This window comes from Myxine glutinosa, chromosome 10 (assembly GCF_964187855.1).
Source record: "Myxine glutinosa chromosome 10, kmMyxGlut1.1, whole genome shotgun sequence".
In the NCBI taxonomy this organism is placed as follows: domain Eukaryota; kingdom Metazoa; phylum Chordata; class Myxini; order Myxiniformes; family Myxinidae; genus Myxine; species Myxine glutinosa.
In genome coordinates, this window is record NC_136270.1 from 26,229,167 (window position 1) to 26,245,917 (window position 16,751).

Consider the following 16,751-nt stretch of genomic DNA (forward strand, 5'->3'; position numbering starts at 1 on the left):
CCTCTCCGCCGTGTCGGAATACACCACGGACATCCGGCACGTCGCCGGAAAGGACAACGCCGTGGCCGACTGCCTTTCTCGAGCCGGCGCCAACGCCGTCCACCTCGGCGTCGATTTTGCCCTGATGGCGACGGACCAGGCCACCGACGGCACGGTGCAGGCGCTCCGGGTGGCGGACACGGGCCTCCGCTTGGCTGACATCCCCTTCGTGGACACAGTCCTGCTTTGTGACGTCTCCCAAGGCCGACCTCGCCCCGTTGTGCCGGTCACCTGGCGGCGTCGCATTTTTGCTTCGCTCCACGGCCTCTCTCACCCGGGCCGGAAGGCGTCCCAGAGGCTGGTGTCGGCACATTTCGTCTGGCACGGGTTGCGACGGGACGTCCGCGACTGGGCCAATGCCTGCACACGCTGCCAGCGGGCCAAGGTCCACCGTCACACCCAGGCTCCGCTGGCTCCTTTCACCGTGCCCGAGCGACGTTTCGACCACGTCCACGTGGACCTGGTGGGTCCCCTGCCCCCATCGCAGGGGTTCACCCACCTGCTTACCATGGTGGACAGGACCACCAGGTGGCCGGAGGCCGTGCCCCTTGCCTCCACCACCACCGCCGACATGGCCCAGGCGTTCATCGCCACCTGGGTCGCGTGTTTCGGCGCAGCAGCGGACATCTCGTCGGACCGCGGCCCACAGTTCACGTCCGAACTGTGGGGCGCGGTCGCCCGCACGTTGGGCGTTACCCTGCACCGCACCACGGCCTACCACCCCCAGGCCAACAGGTTGTGCGAGCGGTTCCACTGCTCCATGAAGGCCGCACTCATGGCCGGCCTCCAGGACGACGGCTGGGTCGACCGGCTCCCGTGGGTCCTTTTGGGCCTCCGCACGGCTCCAAAGGAGGACCTCCAGGCGTCCACCGCCGAGCTGGTGTACGGCCAGGCCCTCCGCGTCCCGGGCGAGTTCGTGCCCGACGCCACCAGCCCCTGGTCCGCCGCGCGCCAGCGCACGGACTTCCAGGAGGCCGCCCAACGTTTCGCTCCGGTGCCCACGTCCTGCCACGGCGACCCCCAATCCTACGTCCCCCCAGCACACCGCACGGCGGAGTATGTCTTTGTGCGCCACGACGCGCACCGGGGGCCGCTCCGGCCACCATATGACGGACCCTCCCGGGTCCTACGACGGGACAACAAGTCCTTCGTCGTCAGCATCGGCAGCCGGGTGGACCGGATTTCGGTGGACCGCCTCAAGCTGGCCCACATGAACGTCGGCCAGCCGCCACGGCTGGCTCTCCCACCGCGGCGCGGCCGCCCCCCGTCCACTGCACCCCCCGCCCGGCCACCCGCCACCACACCGGACCCCCCCCCCCCACGACCAGCCAGGGGTCATTTCGATCGGGTCATCCGGACCCCCCTCAGGTTGACCTTCCTGGACCAAGTCGATTCTGGGGGGGCGTGTGTAGCGACCCATGGGTCCCCCAAAGCTCGAGACCAGCAACATAATCTCCTTGCCCAAGCCGGTGACGTAACCGGCGGACAAACCGCGGCGCCGAGGTTATAATTGCTTGCACTTGTCGGTCACGTGACCACCAAAGCGTGCCTCGCCTGAGAGGCGTGGCTTTGGTTCTGACGTATGCTTTTTGGTTTGGATTATATGTATGCGAACCCGATAAACGGGTTTTCAGAGTTCCCGAGTTGATTATACAATAAACATCTTCTCGGACGAGTTTGTGTCTTGTCCGTCACTTCGTCCGTCTCAAGCAGGAGCGCTGCTCCTTCAATGGTATTCATAAAGTACTTACCCTGTGCAGTCAACTTGTTGCGAACCAATTCTTCTGTTTTGGAACTTTTTTTTCCTTTGATCCAACATGGCTGCCAGACCACGTGAGCGATGACATCATAAATTTATATTATCTCATAAAATTGTTGCATAGATCACGCTCAATACATTTCAAACTGATCAGACTAAGCGTTGTCCCTGTCGAATTATGACGTCATAATTATGGCACCGATGACATCATCATCAACATTTTTTTTTTTTTTTTTTTTTTTTTTTTTTTTGTATACTGAATCGAGGCTCGTGAAAGAGCTAACATTTACTTCACAAACAAATCAACCAGACAAACAAAATATATAAAAAGAGGGAGCGGAAAACAAGATGGGGAGAGAAGGTGAAGCACACAAACACAACATTTGAGAGCAGGGAGATGTGTGGAAGGGAGAGGGCTTGGGGGGAGGAGGCATGGGAAGGGGGGGGGGGGGGTGGAGGGAGAAGTATAAAACACAAGGACACCAACCGTTGGTCCGATTGACAGGAAATTTTCACCAAAGGTGCAACTCCACCTGCATAATTTCTTAATGATAATTATGAAGTCATAGGTCACGTGGTACAGGCGCCATCTTGGAATGCTCTTTCTTCTTTGTGCGTTTGTTTGACTTGTATTTATTCCTAAACTTCTGGATGGAATGAGTTGAAAGCTGATGGTTGCTCTCAGGGTATGCACAAAGGGTTTTCGGTGGTTAAAAAAAACAAAAAACAAAAAAAACATAACCCCCAGAGGTAAGGGTTTGTGGGAAAGAATCCAAATTATCTCCATGTAAATATGCATTGTATAGTACCACCTAGCTTAAGCTAGTATTACAAGTCGTAAATCATAAAGGGATGAGGGAGGAGGGATTAACGCATTCTAACAGAAAGGTTATTTGCTAGTGAGAGCAGTTAATGAAGAACGTGAGGGAAGTGCCGGTGACAATTGGCAGTTAAGTAATCAAGGTCCAGGTAGAGCAACAGTTGGAGCAGAAAAGCTGTGTCCAGCTTTCAGAGTTGGTCCATCTGGCCACTGCGGACACAGAGGCTTGTAGGTCAATGTTGCATAAGGATTTGATCATAAGTAGGTGGTTGTGGTTCAGCGACAACAAAGGAAAAAAAAAAAAAGAATTACACCTAAAATTAATAAATGTTCACGATTACCAAGAGCAATGAATCATTTAAGGATTGCTTTACAAGTGGCTGTGGTTGATCATTGTCAGCTCTTCTCCCCAATAACTCTTTCAGGGGCTCACTCCGCTGTGTTCTCCTCCTACCATGCCTGAATGGTCTCGTTGTCTTTGGTGTCACCAGTCACCCCCCATTTGATATTACATATTCCCCTTTATTTATGGATCATTGGTGGTCACATTACATCGGTGTACGGATCGTAGGCATTCCTTTTGACTTCCAAATGATGAATGTGGACGATTTATAATTTTGTCATTTAGTTTTTATTCTTGTATGCTCATAAGAAATTGCATTTGCAATCAAGGTGGTGCGACTTGTTTGCTTTCTTGGTGAACCTAGCCTCTCAAATCATTTGTGTGGAAAATTAAGAAATTTTGCTCAACCCAACTCAACCATGTGAACTCTGAAAAGAGATCTGCTCTCATTGTGTTGTAAACTACTACCAAGAGATGCGCATGACGCCCTATTGAAACGAGGACGACACTCTTCGACGTCATGACGTCGACCGATATGCCTCCGCCCACATTATTACATCATTATAATAATTGTACGAAGTTTGCTTTAAATCCATTCAGCTGTTCTCAAGTTATCACATTTTTACCTGACATGACCTCTGACCTTTGACCTCTTGACCCCAATATTTAATCAGTTAATATTAACATCATTATACCTACCAGCGTGACTCTGTGCGCTCCGCCTGCCTCACCACACGTCGTTTCAGAGGGATAGGCATCTTTGACCATTTCGGTGTCTTTTGGGTCTTCATAGTGTTTTTTTTTTTTTTTTTTTTTTTTTGTTTTGTATACAAGATCGAGGCTCGTGAAAGAGCGAAAATTAATCACACAGAAAGACAAACAGACACATAAAACAAATAACATCGGGAGCGGTAGACAAGATGGGGAGAGAGGGGGAAGGACACAAACACAACATTTGAGAGCAGGGACCGAGAGACAAGCCAACAAGCCAACATCGGCCCGCACGGGCCTGGTTATCTTCAACAAAACGCGTCACCAAACACCGGACCCAATGAGAGTCGAGCATTTGCAAAAATATTTCTAAAATGAAAGCGCTCAATGGTGGGTGCCATCGACCGGATGCGGAAGTTTGCATAAAACAATTGCGAAAAAGTTGAATAGGAGCTTGTTTCACCCGTCGTTCTTGGGTCTTCAGTGTCTTTTGGGTCTTCAGGGTATTTTGGATCCCTGGGCCTTTCAGGGTATTTTGTGTCTTTGGGGTGTTTTGGGTATTCAGGGTGTTTTGGGTCTTTGGGGTGTTTTGGGTATTCAGGGTGTTTTGGGTCTTCAGGGTGTTTTGGGTCTTCAGGGTGTTTTGGGTCTTCAGGGTGTTTTGGGTCTTCAGGGTGTTTTGGGTCTTCAGGGTGTTTTGGGTCTTCAGGGTGTTTTGTGTCTTCAGGGTGTTTTGGGTCTTCAGGGTGTTTTGGGTCTTCAGGGTGTTTTGGGTCTTCAGGGTGTTGTGGGTCTTCAGGGAGTTTTGGGTCTTCAGGGAGTTTTGGGTCTTCAGGGAGTTTTGGGTCTTCAGGGTGTTTTCGGTCTTCAGGGTGTTTTAGGTCTTTTGGGTTTTCAGGGTATTTTTGAGCCTCAGGGCCTTCAAGGGTATTTTGAGGTCTTTGAGGGTATTTTGGGTCTTCAGGGGTCTTGGTGGTATTAAGGGTCTTGGGGAAATTAAAGGTTCGTCAAAGGTCTGAGCGGTCTCAGTAGTCTAAACGTAATTAAGAGGGTTAATTATTTAAGAGGGTGTTAATAAAAAAAATTGAAGAGAAAGAAGAAGACGTTTTGGTCGCACACACAACCATATACGTTTGCCCTATTATAATAAGATGTGTACCAAGTTTGAATTGCATCACTTCAGCCGTTCTCAAGTTATAGACCTATTACAGACTTTGGCTTTTTTTTTTTTTTTTTTTTTTGTATACTGAATCGAGGCTCGTGAAAGAGCTAACATTTACTTCACAAACAAATCAACCAGACAAACAAAATACCCAAAAAGAGGGAGCGGAAGACAAGATGGGGAGAGAAGGGGAAGCACACAAACACAACATCCGAGAGCAGGGAGATGTGTGGAAGGGAGAGGGCCCGGGGGGAGGAGGCATGGGAAGGGGGGTGGGGGGGAGGGAGAAGTATAAAACACAAGGTAGGCTATGAGCCAGACCCCCCAAATTGACCGGTCGGTACCATACAGATGGAGTAAGGCTCATTGTGATTTTTAGCAAGATATATGTCCCTAGATATGAAAAAAAAGTGATAGCAGTGTATAACTCTCGGCCATCTCTGTGTTATCACCCGAAATATTATTATACGCCTGCTTCGCTTCGCCAAAAAATGTGATATTTGCTAAAATTGGAATAAATATATGTTTTTAAGGACCACAGAGTGCCAATAATTTGCATACTGGATGCCAACTAATATAGTAATAGAAAATAGAACATTTGTGGGGGTTATTTATCAAAATATTGATATAATGACAAAAAATATGTTAAATTTAGTGAAAAAGTGGTCGAAATCGCTTCGAGTTCAGAATTCACATTGTACATTTTTGTCAATATTTCAAAAATGAAAACTCCCAGAGTAACATTTGACCCCTCAAAATCTTCGCAAGGAACCACTGCATTGGAATATATCATTACTTTGTAATATGGTGGTTGTTTGGGGCACATATTTTGGCAAAGTTCAAAATATGTTCAACCATACCCCCTAATTTTGATATTTTGGAACGAAACATAGCTTTTGAACATTTTAGGTTTATTCGTCTACTACTTTTGGTATCTCAGTGTAATGTTTGGTATTAGCTAGTATCCTAGAGTAGGTTTGTAACATCAGCTACATTATATTTCACAATGCATGCAAACTTGCTCCACACTCTAGGTTTATCATGATCTCTCGAACAAATACGCCTTGTTATTATACAGTATTATTACCAATCAATTTTTAACACAATTGACACAGATTACAGGCATTTAAAACACATACTAAATAATGCTTATAAGTTGAACCTATCCTTTTATGCATCGGGCTACTTTAAATTACAATGAACGTCATACATATTATACTTAAATCACTTAACAGAAAATAAATGTCTGAAATGACATCACGAAAGTGTCCGTCCCTTTAGATGCGCAGCATATTTGGCTCAGAATCCGTATTCTTGCTCCTCGTCAGATGGATCATCCTCGTCGAGGCTGTCATCGTCTGGCTCGACAGACAATGGCTGATTGTCGCAGGCGGCAAGTTTACACATGTCTGTACATTTCAGTCCATTGGCAATGCAGACACAACTTGGTAGCTTGCAGCTCCTGGAACAATTACAGGCCAACAAATCCAGAAGAGCCTGAGGTGCTGCCTGTCCACTCATCCAGTCCACAGCCAGAGTTGTTCCATCCTGATCATCCCATTTCCATCCTTTTCCAACTGGACTGGGGGTCATTGGGTGCCTCTGAAGGCTTCGTTTCCAAATTGCTGCCTGGTAATTGGCCCGCTGTACGTGTTTTCGGAAGCGGTTCATTGCATGGAGGCAATTAGTGGCTCTCAATCCCGCCCTTCTTTGCACAGAATAGATGGTATCGAAGGCTATTAAGTTCCTTTGTACCAGACTTGGATGCATATCGGAGGCATGTGAAATTCTCCAGCTTATCCATAAGCTCCTCGGCCACATTCCATTCTTTTCCCAACTGGGCGAACGTTTCTTGGACCTCTTTGCTAGACCTAAGCAGTTTAAGCGCACCGAGTTTGCCTTTGCCGGCAAATGTGCTGACAGTATCGCAACCTGTGTAAGCATGCATCCATATAAGTCCATGACAAACATCTGCGCCCACTGAAGCTGCAATTTTGGTAATGTCAATGATTCGTTTCCGTTCTTTGGTGCCACATTTCTGGAACAATTTTGATGCAATTTGAGTATGAAACGCCAACGCCATGATGAATACGTCAGTGTCCTCGGAGCTGATTACAACTGCTGGATATCCAGTCTGTGCAGCATGAGCAGCGTGAAGGAAGAGTCGACCATCTGCTTCCTCATGTGTACTTTGCAGCTCAAGCACCTCCTGGTGTCCTTCCGTGGTGATTTTGTAACACTTGTCTTCAGTTGTTACAAATAAGACCTTTCCATTCAGATGCTTAGTGTAATCTGGTTTCCTCCATTCGCTCACCAGAAATGAAATGAGGCTAGACTTATTCCCAACATGGGCCAGGAAGCTTCTCCATTGCCTTACAATTTGCGATGCTGTGATGTCCTGAAGCTTAAGTCCAAGTTCCTCTCCTCTCCTCTGGCGAGCCTTTCACAGTTCTTGATGGATGCATCTTGGTAGGTGTCGAAGACGATGTCGATCCTGTCACTAGTGCTGCCATCTTTCAGTGCCATCGACAAAACAAACTGGGCAATTTCCCCAAAGTTGACTTGATCCCCTTTCACCTTCTGGATTATGCTCATTCCATCTATTATGGTTGCAGAATGATCAGGAAGTTGGTCAGCAGGGGCTACATTATTTTGTAGATAACTAGCAAGAGCAGCCTTGTTGGTTTTACGGTGGAGACCTTCTGGGGTTGCGAGTGCCCATGGTAACGGACCAAGAGGATGGGATAGTACATCAGCCATCTGCAGATTTCGTCCCTGTGCCATCACAATGATGCGACCAAACAATGCTCTGTCAGCTTGAAGAATCACGGATCTGCCACTCATTTTGACTTGTTTCATCTTGCATAAATTACTGAAGGTTTTCAGTTTGTTCATTTTCATTGGATCATGAAAGCGTTTGATTGGTGGGTCCGTCTCGAGTCTCTCAGCTTTGAAGTTTGTGTAGCATTCAACTCCAATGTCTCTGGCATTCTTCAAATCCGAGCAGATATCTTCGGGGGCTTTTTTTGCTGTCGAGATACTGATAAGTTCGCGAGCTTCTTCAAATAGATTTACCCAGCTCTTCACCAGATGTACGATTGTCGAAACAGCATCCTCATCTTTCCTCACACGCGTTTTGTGCAGGTCAGCATGTGGAACATTTGATCCCTGTTCTTGTACCATTTCCCTCATCTGACCAAGAAAAGCACTCCTGTGTTCTGCAGTAATGTAATAGCGCTTGACTGCTCCTGATTTCAGACTAAACCTTGTTGTGCCTCCTGAGTTCAGACTAAACCTCTGGGAGTTTTCATTTTTGAAATATTGACAAAAATGTACAATGTGAATTCTGAACTCGAAGCGATTTCGACCACTTTTTCACTAAATTTAACATATTTTTTGTCATTATATCAAAATTTCATAAATAACCCCCACAAATGTTCTATATTTCTATTACTATATTAGTTGGCATCCAGTATGCAAATTATTGGCACTCTGTGGTCCTTAAAAACATATTTATTCCAATTTTAGCAAATATCACATTTTTTGGCGAAGCGAAGCGGGCGTATAATAATATTTCGGGTGATAACACAGAGATGGCCGAGAGTTATACACTGCTATCACTTTTTTTCATATCTAGGGACATATATCTTGCTAAAAATCACAATGAGCCTTACTCCATCTGTATGGTACCGACCAACCCCCTTGGCTCATAGCCTAAGGATACTGCAAGGACTTCCTGGACAGAAGTTGGTATTTCAAAAAAGTGGAATTGGGGTGAAATTAGCGGGGGTAGAAAAGATCAAGGTTTTGGATGGGGGAAGATAAGAGATGGTGGTGAACAGCTGTTTTAAAGACCTGGAGGGTGGAGTGGGATTGAAGAGAGTGAGGGAGTTTGTTCCAGAGGTGGGAGAAAAGAGGAATGAAGGAGTGAAGGTGAGCAGAGAGTCTTGATTTTGGCAGTTTAACCATAAGAGGGTTGCAGGCAGATCTTGTGCGACCTGTAGGAATATTTGCGGGACAGAGCCCAGAGAGAGCTTGGGGGGGGGAGGGGGGCAAGGCCAGAGAGGAGTCGGTAGAAGACGGAAAGACCACCAACCTGCCTGCGGTGAGTGAGTGAGAGGCCCTTGGAGTTAGCTTCATCGCGGGAGATGACGCTAAAGTCCAATGAGTTAATCTTTACATCATTATACATGATGATGCATTGCCTGGCGTTGGCTTAGCGGTTAGGGTGCCGGCTTGGGATCCTAGGATCCTGGGTTCGAATCCCGGTCGATCGCTGAATTAACGCCAGGGGGGTTGACTCAGCCTGTCATCCTTCCGAGGTCGGCAAATTGAGTACCAGCTTGCTGGGATGAATGATCACGGTGTGTACCCCGGTTTAGATTAGGTACACCGTATCCCTGTGCATCGCAGGAGCGTGACCAAGGGTTGGCGTCAGGAAGGGCATCCGGCCATAAAAACATTGCCTCAAACAGGGAACCATGATTGTCATGGGGCCCGCAAGGCTAACCCCCGCTCTAGCGGGGAAAAATGGCCTTAAAACGATAATTCACATTCATTCATTATACATACCTGTACCAAGTTTGACGAAGATCCCTTCAGCCATTCTCAAGTTATCGCGGTAACGAAAACCTATCATGGACGGACAGCTGGAAGGACAACCTGAAAACATAACGCCTCTGGCGACGAAAAAAAGATGTTGATAAACAGTATGGACCATCTGTACCGGGAGCTTTGTGAGGCTTATGTTTCTCCAGCTTCTTGCGATGGTAGATGGATGGATGAAGTTTATGTTTTCACACTGTCTGTCTGTTTGTGAACATGCGAATGGTTCGGTGGATGTGTGGAGTATCGTTGAGAGAGAGGAAGATAAATGATGAATTGCGAAAGATGATGGGAACAGAGCCTGTCATGGATGCTGTGAAGAGAAACAATTGTTTTATTTGTTTTTGTTGTTGTATACAGGATCGAGGCTCGTGAAAGAGCGAACATTTATCACACAAAAAATCAAAACAGACACACACGGTATATAATAAGGGGAGCTGTATAATAAGGGGAGCGGCAGACAAGATGGGGAGAAAAGGGGGAGCACACAAACACAACATTTGAGAGCAGGGACATCTGGAGGTCTGTGGGAGGGCGAGGGCTTGGGGGGAGGAGGCGTGGGAAGGGGGTGGGGGTGGGAGAAGTATAAAACACAAGGATACTGCAAGGACTTCCAGGAAAAAAGTTGGTATTTCAAAAATGTGGAATTGGGGTGAAATTAGCGGGGGTAGAAAAGATCAAGGTTTTGGATGGGGGAAGATAAGAGATGGTGGTGAACAGCTGTTTTAAAGACCTGGAGGGAGAAGTGGGATTGAAGAGAGTGAGGGAGTTTGTTCCAGATGCGGGAGAAAAGAGGAATGAAGGAGTGAAGGTGAGCAGAGAGTCTTGATTTTGGCAGTTTAACCATAAGAGGGTTGCAGGTGGATCTTGTGCGACCTGTAGGAATATTTGGGGGACAGAGCCCAGAGAGAGCTGGGGGAGCAAGGCCGGAAAGGAGTCGATAGAAGACAGAAAGACCACCAACCTGCCTGCTGTGAGTAAGTGAAAGGCCCTCGCAATCAGCTTCATCGCGGGAGATTCCAATGATTCTGAAAGCTTTGGTTTCAACAGCGTGAAGCCGAGCTCGGTGTGAGGCAGGAGCACTGGCCCAGAGGGGAGAACATTATTCCATTGAGCTGCCGGTGAAAGCCTTGTATGTGGTGAGGAGCTCAGGTGTGCCAAGGAAGGACGTCGCACGACGGAGGATGCCCAGTCGGCGACTGGCTTTGGAGGCCAGATTTGAAATGTGGTTTTCCCAGGAAAGATCATGGCAGATAGTGAGACCCAAAAGCTTGAGTGACAGAACTTCTTGGAGAGGATTGTTCAGAAAGTAGATGGGAGGGTTGTCCAGTCGGTCTTTTCGGAGAGACATAGTAAGAGTGTGAGATTTGTCAGGATTGAAAGACATGTTCCACTTGTTTGACCAGTCTTTGATTTTGTCCAGGTCTGCAGAGAGTGAGGAGGCTGCAGACTGCCGATTTGAGGGATGAGGAATGAGGAATGGAGCGGCAGAGAGTGGAGTCATCAGCAAAGAGATAGAGAGGATTTTCAAGAGGGTCAGAGAGATCATTGATTAAGACCAGAAAAAGCACAGGGCCCAGAACACTGCCTTGGGGAACTCCAGCCTGAACAGGAAGGGGAGATGAGAGAAACCCATTCAGGGCCACACGTTGACGATGACTAGAGAGGAAGTCCGCAAGCCATGCGTGGAGATGTCCATGGATACCATAGGAGGAGAGTTTGGTGAGCAGAGCGGGGTGCCAGACGGTATCGAAGGCACGTGATATGTTAAGGGAGACAGCTCTAATTTCCTGTTTGGCATTGAGGACATCCATCCATTGTTGAGACAGCAGAAGCAGCATGTCCAGAGTAGAGTGACCTGGTCTGAAACCAAATTGATGATCAGAGATCAAGCCATTGGAGAAGAGGAAAGATTTGATATCCGAAGCAATGATGGTTGAGATGGTTAGTCATGGTTGATATGGTCAAGTCATGTGTTGAGGAAGGATGAAAGTGACTGGTTGAGAAGAATGATGGAAATGAATGTATAACGAAGCAGAGGACAGGGAAGACCGAAAAAGACTTGGCTAAAGATGGTGGAAGAAGAATTGCGGGCAAGGGGGTTAACAAGGGGAGATGCAGAAAATAGGGCAAAATGGAGCAGATTGTCATGGGGCCCGCAAGGCTAACCCCCGCTCTGGCAGGGAAAATGGCCTTAAAATGCCTGTTGTTGTTGTTTTGTTGTCTGTTTGTGAACAGGATATCTCAAAAAGGTTGTGGATGTATGTCAGACGAAATTTGGTGGAGAGATTGGGTATAAGACAAAGTCGAAATTATTAGATTTTGGTGATGATCCGCATCCGCATCTGGGAATTTTTAAAGTGATTCTTCACTGTTCTGTTTATTTGGCTGTAGAGTGCATGTCTCAACGACTCGGTTTCTTCTTTCATATGTAGCACAGGACTGCAGGTAGCATCATTGGTTGAGGGAGTTGTTGTGCTGTGCTGACGCAGTGCCCCTATTACTAATCAGCTGGTACTCATTTTGCGGACCTCGGAAGGACGGCAGGCTGAGTCAACCACACCTGTTGTTGATTCAATCGCCGAGTGAGATTCAAACTCAGGAGCCGCCCTAACCGTTAAGCCAACACCAGGCTTACTACTCAGTTTCAGAGTACACGACACGCAAAGCCGCTAGCTGAAGCTGGTATTTTCCGACCAACGTCTCACTCTCCGTTCATTGAGTGGATGGAGATGCAAGACGTGAACTCTCATTCCCGTGGACTCATCACGACCCGAGTCCACGTTATCCTGAGCTGTCGCAACCCAGACCTGCAGAATACATGATGTTCATGATGCACACGTACACCTGTAGCTCTCAAAACATGCGCAACTATAACGGCACTCAGTAGAGAGCATAGCTCCGCCTGGTTGGCCATATCACTCAATAGTGAAGAATCACTTAAAATTTTATACGAGCCTGATCCAGATCTTCACCAAAATTGAATAGATTCTTCCTTGTCACACACACAACCTGTCCAAGATGTTTCGTCCAAATCCATCCACAACTTTTTGAGATATCCTGATATGTATCGTTTTTGGCCCTAACTCCCAATAGTGAAGCATCACTTGTTATTTTTTTTTTGTTTGTTTGTTTGCTTTTTGTATACAGTATCGAGGCTCGTGTAAGAGCTAACATTGATCACAAAACGACAAACTGACACATAAAACATAAAACATATGATAAAGGGAGCGGGAGACAATATGGAGAGCAGGGACATCGGGAGATCTGTGGGAGGCGGAGGGCTTGGGGAGGGGGAGGCGTGGGAAGGGAGAGGTATAAAACACATGGACACTGCTAGGACTTCCAGGAAAGAGGTCGGTATTTTAAAACAGTGGATCTGGGGTGAATTAACAGGGGGTAGAAAAGATCAAGGTTTTGGATGGGGGAAGATAAGAGATGGTGGTGAACAGCTGTTTTAAAGACTTGGAGGGAGTGGGATTGAAGAGAGTGAGGGAGTTTGTTCCAGAGGCGGGAGAAAAGAAGAATGAAAGAGTGAAGGTGAATAGAGAGTCTTGATTTTGGCAATTTAATCATAAGAGGGTGGCTGGCAGATCTTTTGCGACCTGTAGGAATATTTGGGGGACAGAGCACAGAGAGAGCTGGGGGAGCAAGGCCAGAGAGGAGTCGGGAGAAGACAGAAAGACCACTAACCTGCCTGCGGTGAGTGAGTGAAAGTCCCTCAGAGTGAGCTTCATCGCAGGAGATTCCAATGATTCTGAAAGCTTTGGTTTCAACAGCGTGAAGCCGAACTAGGTGTGAGGCAGGAGCACCGGCCCAGAGGGGAGAACAGTATTCCATTGAGCTGTGGATGAAAGCCTTGCATGAGGTGAGGAGCTCAGGTGTGCCAAGGAAGGACTTCACACGACAGAGGATGCCCAGTCGGCGACTGGCTTTGGAAGCCAGCTTGGAAATGTGGTTTTCCCAGGAAAGATCATGGCAGATAGTGAGACCCAAAAGCTTGAGTGACAGAACTTCTTGGAGAGGATTGTTGAGAAAGTAGATGGGAGGGTTTTCCAGTCGGTCTTTTCGGAGAGACATAGTAAGAGTGTGAGATTTGTCAGGATTGGAAGACAAGTTCCACTTGTTTGACCAGTCTGTGATTTTGTCCAGGTCTGTAGAGAGTGAGGAGGCTGCAGACTGCCGAACTGAGGGATGAGGAATGGAGCGGCAGAGAGTGGAGTCATCAGCAAAGAGATAGAGGATTTTTGAAGGGGAGGGGTGAGGGGGGAGTTTTGAAGGGGAGGGGTGAGGGGGGAGTTTTGAAGGGGAGGGGCGAGTGGGGAGTTTTGGAGGGGAGGGGTGAGGTGGAGTTTAGAAAGTGGATGATTAATGAAAAACGAACATTTATTACAAACTGGGTTTATTGTGATTTTCAAGTTAGAGATCCGTTTGAAAATGATAGAGGAGGGGTGGAATGAAGGTGAATTTAGAGAAGGTAGAAAGGAATGACTATGAGAATGATTTTTTTTTTTTTGAAATGGAATGATTTCATGAGGAAATTGAAAAAGGCCTTTTAAGTAGGAAGAAAAACAGCGTGTTGTAATAAACCACTGAATAAAACATTGCAGGGGAAAGGTCCAACATACTGTATTTAAACAAAACCGTGAAAGAGACTCAATTTGCCGACCTCAGAAGGATGGCAGGCTGAGTCAACCCCCCTGGCGTTAATTCAGCGATCGACCGGGATACGAATCCAGGATCTTGGGATCTGAAGCTGGCACCCTAACCACTAAGCTAACAACAGACTTAAAAAATTCTTTTTATCGTATCCGAATTCATAGTCAGATCTTCACCAAAATCGAATATATTTGTCCTTGTCACACACCCAACCTGCCCACCAAGTTTCGTCCAAATCCATCCACAACTTTTTGAGATATTCTGCTGTGCATCGTTTTTGGCCCTAATTCCCAATGGTGAAGAATCACTTAAAAATTTTCTAGTAGCCGGATCCGAATCTGGATCTTCACCAAAATCTAATCATTTCGTCCTTGTGACATGCGCTACATCTCTGCCAAATTTCGTCCGAATCCGTCCTCAACTTTTTGAGATATTTTGTTCACAACCGGGCAAACAGGGGTGAAAACATAACCTCCATCCACCTTTGGTGGCAGAGGTAACAAAACCCACAAGCTCCACTCCCAAAGAGTGTGTGAAAGCTGGAAGGGGTCGAGTGTTTTTATCCACGACTCAGTCCAACTTCAGGTGTGTTTGAGGTAAGCTACACAGATACAGGTGAACATGGAGCACTCACAAATTATATTGAAGCAAATCAACAGCGACGTCTGACCTGTATGTCTCCACAAGGTAAACAAGTGAAAATTTAAAGGCTGTGTGTCTTCAACCATTTACCTCAAAAAATCACCATTTACCTCGACAAATCATAATTTACCTCGACAAATCAGCATTTACCTCGACAAATCACCATTTACCTCGACAAATCAGCATTTACCTCGATAAATCACCATTTACCTCGACAAATCACCATTTACCTCGACAAATCACCATTTACCTCGACAAATCACCATTTACCTCGATAAATCACCATTTACCTCGACAAATCAGCATTTACCTCGACAAATCACCATTTACCTCGACAAATCAGCATTTACCTCGACAAATCACCATTTACCTCGACAAATCAACATTTACCTCGACAAATCACCATTTACCTCGACAAATCACCATTTACCTCGACAAATCACCATTTACCTCGACAAATCACCATTTACCTCGACAAATCACCATTTGCCTCGACAAATCACCATTTACCTCGACAAATCACCATTTACCTCGACAAATCACCATTTACCTCGACAAATCACCATTTACCTCGACAAATCACTATTTACCTCGACAAATCACCATTTACCTCGACAAAACACCATTTACCTCGACAAATCACCATTTACCTCGACAAATCACCATTTACCTCGACAAATCACCATTTACCTCGACAAATCACCATTTACCTCGACAAATCACCATTTACCTCGACAAATCACCATTTACCTCGACAAATCACCATTTACCTCGACAAATCACCATTTACCTCGACAAATCACCATTTACCTCGACAAATCACCATTTACCTCGACAAATCACCATTTACCTCGACAAAACACCATTTACCTCGACAAATCACCATTTACCTCGACAAATCAGCATTTACCTCGATAAATCACCATTTACCTCGACAAATCACCATTTACCTCGACAAATCACCATTTACCTCGACAAATCACCATTTACCTCGATAAATCACCATTTACCTCGACAAATCAGCATTTACCTCGACAAATCACCATTTACCTCGACAAATCAGCATTTACCTCGACAAATCACCATTTACCTCGACAAATCACCATTTACCTCGACAAATCAGCATTTACCTCGACAAATCACCATTTACCTCGACAAATCACCATTTACCTCGACAAATCACCATTTACCTCGACAAATCACCATTTACCTCGACAAATCACAACTGTCGAGTTTATCCACGACTTGATACCTAATTAGTATTTATAAACAACCAATGTAACCTCAAACTTCTCATAAACTGTTGTAATGATGCGTTTCTTATCACAAAATCATTTGGAGGACAAACAAACACAGCAAGAGTTTTGCAGAACAAACAGTGAAAAAGAGAAGGAACGTAGTTCCGCGGGCGGCTATAGAGTATAGGAAATGATAACAAAACCTGCGGTAAACTATACCAATGGGAATAGCTCATTGGATGACCATAACATAGCTAAATGTCGAAACGACTGTTTCTACTCACCCACCTTCAATAAAAATTCCCGGAGTTAAAAAAATGAAGGTCGCAGAATGAAACCACGCAACGCAGATGGCGATTTTATGCCTGCGATATGGGTGCAGTGTATGGAATGTGCTTGTGAAGAAGATTCTACCCCGGCTAGTGGAAAGGGTTCAGTATTACACTTGGGTCCATTTTTTGTTTGTTTGTTCGGCTGTTAATTGTCCGCACAGAACATATGACTAGTAATTAAATCCTGTTGAAATTCTAATGGTACGAATGATAAATCATTTCATGGTACATGTCAATTGACAATCTATCTACATGATATAAATAAATCGGCTAATGCTGCCTGTCTGTGTGTTTGCCCCACGCTGACACATGGAAACGCTCATTGGAGAGAAAAATTATTAATTAAAAGTTCCTTAAAATGAATTAAAACCTATTTTTTTCATTAAAATTTTATTTCTTTCAATTGGACAAAAACAAATTACTGGCCGGTGTATAAAGCAA

At 46.0% G+C, this 16,751-nt stretch overlaps 1 protein-coding gene across 1 annotated transcript in view; it reads right to left on the minus strand.

Annotated features, from left to right (window-relative positions):
• The window catches only part of LOC144888245 (cytochrome P450 2C23-like), a 799,004-nt gene extending 782,607 nt beyond the window's left edge, over positions 1–16,397 (minus strand). The window contains exon 1 of the mRNA XM_078785459.1: positions 16,267–16,397. The gene's annotated coding sequence lies outside the window, so the exon portion shown is untranslated. The remainder of the gene's footprint in view (positions 1–16,266) is intronic.
• Positions 16,398–16,751: the final 354 nt, after the last annotated feature.